At 46.5% G+C, this 8819-nt stretch overlaps 1 protein-coding gene across 1 annotated transcript in view; it reads left to right on the top strand.

The window, feature by feature from the left end:
• Window positions 1–6965: 6965 nt before the first annotated feature.
• Window positions 6966–8819, top strand: part of PRNP (prion protein (Kanno blood group)) — a 47058-nt gene continuing 45204 nt past the window's right edge. Inside the window, exon 1 of the mRNA XM_073622045.1 lies at window positions 6966–7118. The gene's annotated coding sequence lies outside the window, so the exon portion shown is untranslated. The remainder of the gene's footprint in view (window positions 7119–8819) is intronic.

Below are 8819 nucleotides of genomic sequence, written 5' to 3'. Positions count from 1 at the left end.
TTGAACTGTTTGACCACAGTGTTGGGTACATGCTCCAGGAGGATGCCCAGCCTTTAGAAGGCTCTGATGATGATACTGAGCTAGATGAAGGCAGTAACGTGAGCACGGAGAGAGGGGGTGCCCAAGAAGGTCAGCAATCTGTCAGTCATGCTCCCCCTGCTGCAGCATACTGCCAGGTTTGCTCCAGTGATGAGGAGGGAGGGGATTATGAGGTCACTGACTCAACGTGGGTGCCTGATAGGAGAGAGGAGGAGGAGGCACATCACCAACGAGGCAGGATGCCCTCCAGGGTCCAGCCTAAGGGTAGCACACTGACTGCATCACACCTCAAAGCTCCGCATGTGCAGGGCGCTGCTGTCTCTGCGCGTTATTCCAAAAGTTCTTTAGTGTGGGCCTTTTTTGAGACGAGTGCATCAGATCGCACCGCTGCTATTTGCAATATATGTCTCAAGCGTATCTCGCGTGGCCAAAACATCTCCCGCTTGGGCACCACATGCTTGACCAGACATATGTTGACCTGCCATGCAGTTCATTGGCAAGCGTATCTAAAAGACCCACACCAAAGAACAAATAGGACCTCTCCTTGCTCCTCATCAGCTGAGATCTCCAACCCCACTATACCTTCAGTCCTCTCTGAGACCTGCACTGAGAGGAATGAAGGTGTAGAATTAGGTGTGTCACGGCCAAGTACCTGTGGGCAAACTGCTTTCAGTATACTGACATCAGATTGTACCAGGCAAATTTCCCTGCCCCAGCTGCTGCACCGCCGAAAGAAGTTCGCTCCCAGCCATCCACATGCCCAGCGGTTGAATGCTAGCTTGGCAAAATTGCTAGCACTTCAACTGCTACCTTTTCAGTAGGTAGACTCTGCCCCCTTCCGTGAGTTTGTGGAATGTGCGGAGCTCAGGGGAGCTTGGTTTTTTTCCCCCACGCCAGTGGGCCATGATCAGGGATGCTTGCACTGTCCTGTCACCATTTGAGGAGGCCACAAGGATGGTGAGCAGTGACAGTGCATGCATCAGTGACACTGTCCCCCTTGTCCACCTGTTGGAGCACACGCTGCGTGGAATAATGGACAGGGCACTTGAAGCAGAACAGAGGCAGGAAAAGGAGGACTTTCTTTAGGCTCCCTTTATCCAGACAGTGTTCTGGCGTGCCCGAAGATCACACAAGAAGAGGAGGAGGAGGAGGATTGTGTCAGTATGGAGGTGGAGCCTGGCACTCAGCATCAGCAGCAGTCTTTAAGGGATCAGTCCCAAGATACACATGGACTTGTACGTGGCTGGTAGGAGGTGGCTGCGGACCATGTCGTCCTTAGTGACCCAAAGGACTCCGGACCGAATGCCTCAGCAAACCTACGCTGCATGGCCTCCCTGATCCTGCAAAGCCTGCGTAAGGATCCTCGTATTCGTGGTATCAAGGAGAAGGAACAATACTGGCTGGCAACCCTCCTTGATCCACGTTACAAGGGTAAGGTTGCGGACCTTATCTTGCCGTCGCAGTGGGAGCAGAGGATGAAACATCTTCGGGAGGCCTTGCAGAAAGGTCTGTGCAACGCGTTCCCAGAGACTGGGAGTTTACAAACTCCTGTTTCTGGACAACGTGTTGCTGAGGCTTCGGTCAGTCAAAGAAGGTGGCCGTCTGACCGATGCGTTCAGACAATTTTTTAGTCCGCAGCCCCAAGGTATGATTGGTTCCAGCAACCATCGCCAGCGTCTGTTTTACATGGTGCAGGAATACCTAGGGGCAAGATCTGACTTGGACACCTTTCCCACCGAAAATCCTCTGAGTTACTGGGTCTTGAGGATGGATCACTGGCCAGAGCTTGCACAGTATGCAAATGAGCTACTGGCCTGTCCTGCATCCAGCGTTCTTTCGGAACGCACATTCAGTGCTGCTGGAGGCTTTGTAACCGATCACAGGGTGCGTCTGTCCACCGACTCGGTCGATCGACTGACCTTCATAAAAATGAATCAATCTTGGATCACCACCAGCTACCAAGCACCTGATGCTGATGTAACCGAATATTTTTTTTTGAAATCTCAGATCCCTTCAAAGACTGCCTATGCTGATGCTGAGTGACTATCCTGAGTAATTATCCTCTTCCTCCTCAATGATCACGCTGATAGCTTGATAGCTTACAATTTTTGATGCAATACTTTGCAGCAGGGCTCGTTCCTGCGTTCCAACTAGAGTATCTGTGAGGGGTTGCAGTGTTGTGGCACCAGCACCAGTGCCTAAGGCCCAATTTTTCAGCCCCTGTTCAACAGGGGCATGCAATTACAATTCCTGATCTAATATTTCACAGCAGGGCCCTGTGAGGGCTTACAGTGTTGTGGCCACAACAACACCTAAGGCCCAAATTTCTGCTGAGTATATAGGGCAGGCCCCTACTTTCAAACATCCAACTTACAAACGACTCCTACTTGCAAACGGAAGGAGACAACAGGAAGTGAGATGAAATCTACCCCTAGGAAGGGAAATTCTCTCCTGTAATGCCCCGTACACACGGTCGGATTTTCCGATGGAAAATGTCCGATCGGAGCGTGTTGTCGGAAATTCCGACCGTGTGTGGGCTCCATCGGACATTTTCCATCGGATTTTCCGACACACAATGTTGGAGAGCAGGAGATAAAATTTTCCGACAACAAAATCCGTTGTCGGAAATTCCGATCGTGTGTACACAAATCCGACGGACAAAGTGCCACGCATGCTCAGAATAAATAAAGAGATGAAAGCTATTGGCCACTGCCCCGTTTATAGTCTCGACGTACGTGTTTTACGTCACCGCGTTCAGAACGATCGGATTTTCCGACAACTTTGTGTGACTGTGTGTATGCAAGACAAGTTTGAGCCAACATCCGTTGGAAAAAATCCTAGGATTTTGTTGTCGGAATGTCCGAACAAAGTCCAACCGTGTGTACGGGGCATAAGAGTTAATATGGGAAAAACATTTCTCCTTTCCACTGATGCTTTATTACCAATCCTTGTTTCACAAAAAAACCCACATTTTAAAAAAACATTTGTCATTGGGACAAAAAGTGAGGTGAAATCTTCTGAAGAGGAGTACAGACAGCAAAACAAATGTCACAGGGGTGATAACCCTTCCCTATGTTTTCCAAAAAAGCTTAAAATAGATTTTTTGGCTGGAGCTAAACACGTTAAAAATGTACCAGTTCAAAATTACAGATTCTACTTAACAACAAACCTACAGTCCCTGTCTTGTTTGCACCGCCTGTATACTGCTGTTCAGAGTACAGAGCCTGTATACTACTGTTTCCTTTTTTAATTTGGGTGCGGGGTTCCCCTTAATATCCATACAAGACCCAAAGGGCCTGGTAATGGACTGGGGGGTACCCATGCCGTTTGTCTCACTGATTTTAATCCATATTGCCAGGACCCGTCATTACATTAAAGCCGCAAGCAGTTTTAAATGACTTTTTTCCTTTAAAACGACATTTTGTGCAGGGACTGTTCTAAGCACGGGCAACACGCGCCACTTTACAGGCATACTAGACACCCCCCAGGTACGATATTTAAAGGAATATTTCACTTTTTTTTTTTTTTTACTTTAAGCATCATTAAAATCACTGCTCCCGAAAAAATGGGCGTTTTTAAAAGTTTTTTTTGCATTGATACACGTCCCCTGGGGCAGGACCCGGGTCCCCAAACCCTTTTTAGGACAATACCATGCAAATTAGCCTTTAAAATGAGCACTTTTGATTTCGAACGTTCGAGTCCCATAGACGTCAATGAGGTTCTAACGTTCATGCGAATTTTCGGTCCGTTCGCAGGTTCTGGTGCGAACCGAACCGGGGGGTGTTCGGCTCATCCCTACTGGACACTGACAGTCTTTGGTGATCAAAAGCAAAGCCCCTTAAGGACTAGGAACTCTCAGTCCCTTCTAGAAAATAGCACAGTGGGGTTTATTTACTAAAGGCAAATCCACTTTGCACTGAAAGTGCACTTGAAAGTAAAGTCACTGTAGATCCTAGGGGGATATGCAAGGAAAATAAAAAACAGCATTTTAGCTTGCACATGGTTGGATGATAAAATCAGCAGAGCTTCCACTCATTTCAGATCTACCCCTTAGATTTAAAGCGACTGCACTTCTAAGTGCACTTTCAAGTGCACTTGCAGTGCAAAGTGGATTTACCTTTCGTAAATAACCCCCAGTGTGTTGTAAGCTGCATTCAGGAGTATCTCCAACCCCACTGTAGAAACTGCTCCCAGATCTACTGCCTGCAGGAACTATCAGCCCTTCTGGCTGCTTGTCCACCAGCCCACTTGGCTACTACGAAGATCTCCCAGCGCAAGGCATAGGATAGGTTAGGCACAGCGCTGTCCTCCTGAAAGCTTGTGAATCCCTGGGTGTGCTGATGTACTCACACTGTCCTCCTTGTTCCCTGCTGCTCCTTAGGCAAGATACCTCCTCAAACGGAGATGCTGATAAGACCTTCCAAACCAGCCCTAGCCGAGCCTGAAGGCAGAGCCCCCCACCCCCAGACACAGGGGTCACCCTCCTAGGCCACTAACAGTCTCTCCAGCACTTCATCATTTACCCGACTCCCCTGCTAGCATGGATTTTCCAAATTTAAAGGGGTTGTAAAGGTAAAAATTTTTTCACCTTAATGCATTCTATGCATTAAGGTGAAAAAACTTTTGACAGTACCGCCGCCCCCAGGCCCCCCGTTTTACTTACCTGACGCCTCGAATCTTCGCTGCGCGTCCTCGTCAGCTTCATTGCAGCTCAGCCTGGTCGCTGATTGGCTGCAGTGGATGGATTGAAAGCAGCGCAGCCATTGGCTCGCGCTGCTGTCAATCACATCCGATGACGCGGCACGCCGGGGGGTGGGGCCGAGTGATACAGCGAGCGGCTATAGCCGCCGGCTGCATCACGGGAGCGCGCCCGCAAGCACTCACCACCGTGCGAGGGAGCTCACATGAAGGTGGTAAATGCTTGCGGGGAGGAGCTGAAACAGCCGCTGAGGGACCCCAGAAGACCAGGTTTGGGGCCACTCTGTGCAGAACGAGCTGCACAGTGAAGGTAAGTATAACATGTTTGTTATTTAAAAAAAAAAAAAAAATAACTTTACAACCCCTTTAAGGGCTGACTCGGCCAGGATTGGCCAAGTTCCCTCAAGTATGCAGATCAGCCCTCCCGGCCTCTGCCCACTAACTTCTAGAAGCTTCTCTAAACTTCCAAATCTAGGGGGAGGTACCAGAGACCTGCCTATGTAGAGCAATCCAGCCTGACCTGCAGTAACTCTGACCCAAATTCTGACTCACAAACTAACCATGAGAAATAGCTTAACCACTAAGCCACCGCCCACCGTCATATGACGGCTGGACGAGGCTTCTGTTATTCTGGGAGGACGTCATATGACGTCCTCGCCTTCCCGAGCCACTAGGGGGCGCGCGCGCGCCGCCGTGTCACTCGGGTCCAGGTGCGCGTGCCCGGCGGCCGCGATGTCCGCCGGGCACCCGCGATTGCCGGGTAACACAGCAGGAGCGTGGATCTGTGCATGTAAACACAGATCCACGTCCTGTCAGAGAGGAGAGGAGACCGATGGCGTGTCCCTTGTACATAGGGACAGCGATCGGTCACCTCCCCCAGTCAGTCCCCTCCCCCCACAGTTAGAATCACCTCCTTAGGTCATACATTAACCCCTCGAGCGCCCCCTAGTGTTAACCCCTTCCCTGCCAGTCACATTTACACAGTAATCAATGCAATTTTATAGCATTGATCGCTGTATAAATGTTAATGGTCCCAAAAATGTGTCAAAAGTGTCCGATATGTCCGCCGCAATATCGCAGTCACAATAAAAATTGCAGATCGCCGCCATTACTAGTAAAAAATAAATAAATAATAAAAATGCTATAAATCTATCCCGTATTTTGTAGACGCTATAACTTTTGCGCAAACCAATCAATATATGCTTATCGCAATTTTTTTTTACCAAAAATATGTAGAAGAATACGTATCGGCCTAAACTGAGGAAAAAATTTGTTAAAAAAAAAAATTGGATATTTATTATAGCAAAAAGTAAAAAATATTGTTTTTTTTCAAAATTGTCCCTCTTATTTTGTTTATAGCGCAAGAAATAAAAACCGCAGAGGTGATCAAATACCACCAAAAGAAAGCTCTATTTGTGGGAAAAAAATTATAAAAATTTAATTAAGGTGCAGTGTAACACGACCGCGCAATTGTCATTCAAAGTGCGACAGCGCTGAAAACTGAAAAATGGCTTGGGCAGGAAGGGGGTGTACGTGCCCTGTATTGAGGTGGTTAAATTTGCCTGCTACAATAACAAGCTTGGTTGATAAAAATAAACCCACATTATACTATGTTATAATCTCCTGTTCCAGAAATCCCAAGTGATCTTGGAATCACGTTAAAAACAGACAACAAAATAAATTACATAATGTAGGGGGCCAGAGCTTCTAATGATAGTTCTCTGTTGAGTTACTGGCTACTTGAATATGTGTTGCTTTTATGCCTAATTTTTGCCTTCTGCTGCTGATGACAAGCTTTTATGATTAGAGTTGGAAAAATGTCCTTCTCTGCTGGCTATTGGTGTTGGAGTGATGCAGAACCTGGAGATTGGACAGACACCTACCATGCCCCCTGGATACACACATACCGCCATGTCTGTTCTAACAAGACAGCCCTGCCATTCAAACAGTGCAGAAGGTTTAGGTTCTTTCCATGAAATCACAAGCAAGCAGGAGGGCCATCTTTATCAGTGGAAAAAATGAATTAATGCAATCAATAATGAAAACACCCTTCCGCCCAGGTTCCCATAGAATTAACATGTCAGCTTTCTAGTAACCAAGCTCTGTGAATAAACCATAACCTTTCGTCTCCCTCACGCCATTAGGACGGGTGTAATATCCATTATAGAACAACGTGCTCCCTTCATCCCTTCCCCCTCAGTGAGGATCAATGTGCCAGTCCCTCCCAGTCCTCTTCACCCTCCTTCCCAGTCCTCTTCACCCTCCTTCCCAGTCCTCTTCACCCTCCTTCCTCTGCCTTGTATTCTGAGCACTCCCTACAAGCTTCACAAGCAGATACACACAGCTCTGACAGCAAAGGTAATCAGCACAACATAGACAAGGTAATTTAACTCTTATTATATACCTGACCCCACCATTCTTATGTTCTAGCTTATGTTCTGTTTACTGGACAAATCTACCATTTCTGACTTGTTGTTCATTTCACAAGGTGTTATAAGCCAGCAAGCTTGCAATCCATTTTATAGCCTGGAAATCTATATAAATAATTAAAGGGTGTGGATATTTAATGACGCAGTACACCCACCGCCTGTCCAAATGGAACAGCTTCTATTGCTATATAACAATGGCATGTCTTATGCGTCTTTGTGCCAATGTATTATTATTACTATTATTCGCTCCTAATATTATAACATGTACATTGATAATAATAATTCCATTTAACAAAAAGGCAAAAAGCATCAGTTTGTTTTCCACACGATGCAGTTAATAATCTGTAGACTTCACCAGACATCAAACTGTTATTTTATAATTTAGGATTTATCGCAATGCTTACAGCCATCATACTGACTTACGACATCCAGGATCCCATTGATGTATTCAGCGATGCTCCTGAAATGACAGCAACAATAGACTTCAGTCAATTGCATTGTAAAAAGCCACAGAATGTTTGGTCAACACATGGCAATAGAATGAAGCATCGTCTTCTTTGATAGTGGGGTCCCTAATCTATCCACAGTCAGAGTATGCAGCATACAGCTTCATTTATTGTATGTGGTCTCATAGGTTGGATTGATACAGCAGTGTTATGATGTTTTTATGCTTCGAGGTAATCGGGGAAAGGAATTATATAACCAGAGCTTTTTTTTCAGCTTGAACATGGGGGAACGCAGTTCTGGCACCTCCAGCAATGAATGATATGCCAAGGGGTGCCTGGATGTGCTGGAGTGTCTATTGATGCTGGGGGTTCTAATGTTGCTGGGGTGGATCTATTGATGCTGGGAAGGTCTACTACTGCTGGTGGGGGGATCTATTGTTTCTGGGGGGTCAATTGTTGATGGGAGAGATCTACTGCTGAGGGAGTAGGCTGTTGTTGCTGGCTGCTGGAGAGACTATTGATTCTGGATACTGGGTGATCTATTGTTGCTGGGTAGAGCTAGTGTTGCTAGGTTATTTTCTTGCGGGGTGATCTATTGTTGTTGGGTGGTTCTAGTGTTGCTAGGTTATTTTCTTGTGGGTGGATCTAGCGTTGCTAAGTTATTTTCTTGTGGGGTGATCTATTGTTGCTGAGTAGATCTAGCGTTGCTAGGTTATTTTCTTGTGGGGTGATCGATTGTTGCTGGGTGGATCTAGCGTTGCTAGGTTATTTTCTTGTGGGGTGATCGATTGTTGTTGGGTGGATCTAGTGTTGCTAGGTTATTTTCTTGTGGGGTGATCTATTTTTGCTGGGTGGATCTAGTGTTGCTAGGTTATTTTCTTGTGGGTGATCTATTGTTGCTGAGTGGATCTAGTGTTGCTAGGTTATTTTCTTGTGGGGTGATCTATTGTTGCTGAGTGGATCTAGTGTTGCTAGGTTATTTTCTTGCGGCGTGATCTATTGTTGTTGGGTGGATCTAGCGTTATTAGGTTATTTTTTTGTGAGGTGATCTATTGTTGCTGGGTGGATCTAGTGTTGCTAGGTTATTTTCTTGTGGGGTGATCTATTGTTGCTGAGTGGATCTAGTGTTGCTAGGTTATTTTCTTGTGGGGTGATCTATTGTTGCTGGGGAGGCTATCTGTTACTGGGAGGGATCTATTGTTGCTGG

Source organism: Aquarana catesbeiana, linkage group LG03 (assembly GCF_042186555.1).
Source record: "Aquarana catesbeiana isolate 2022-GZ linkage group LG03, ASM4218655v1, whole genome shotgun sequence".
Taxonomy (NCBI): domain Eukaryota; kingdom Metazoa; phylum Chordata; class Amphibia; order Anura; family Ranidae; genus Aquarana; species Aquarana catesbeiana.
This window is presented reverse-complemented; position numbering and strand designations above follow the sequence as displayed.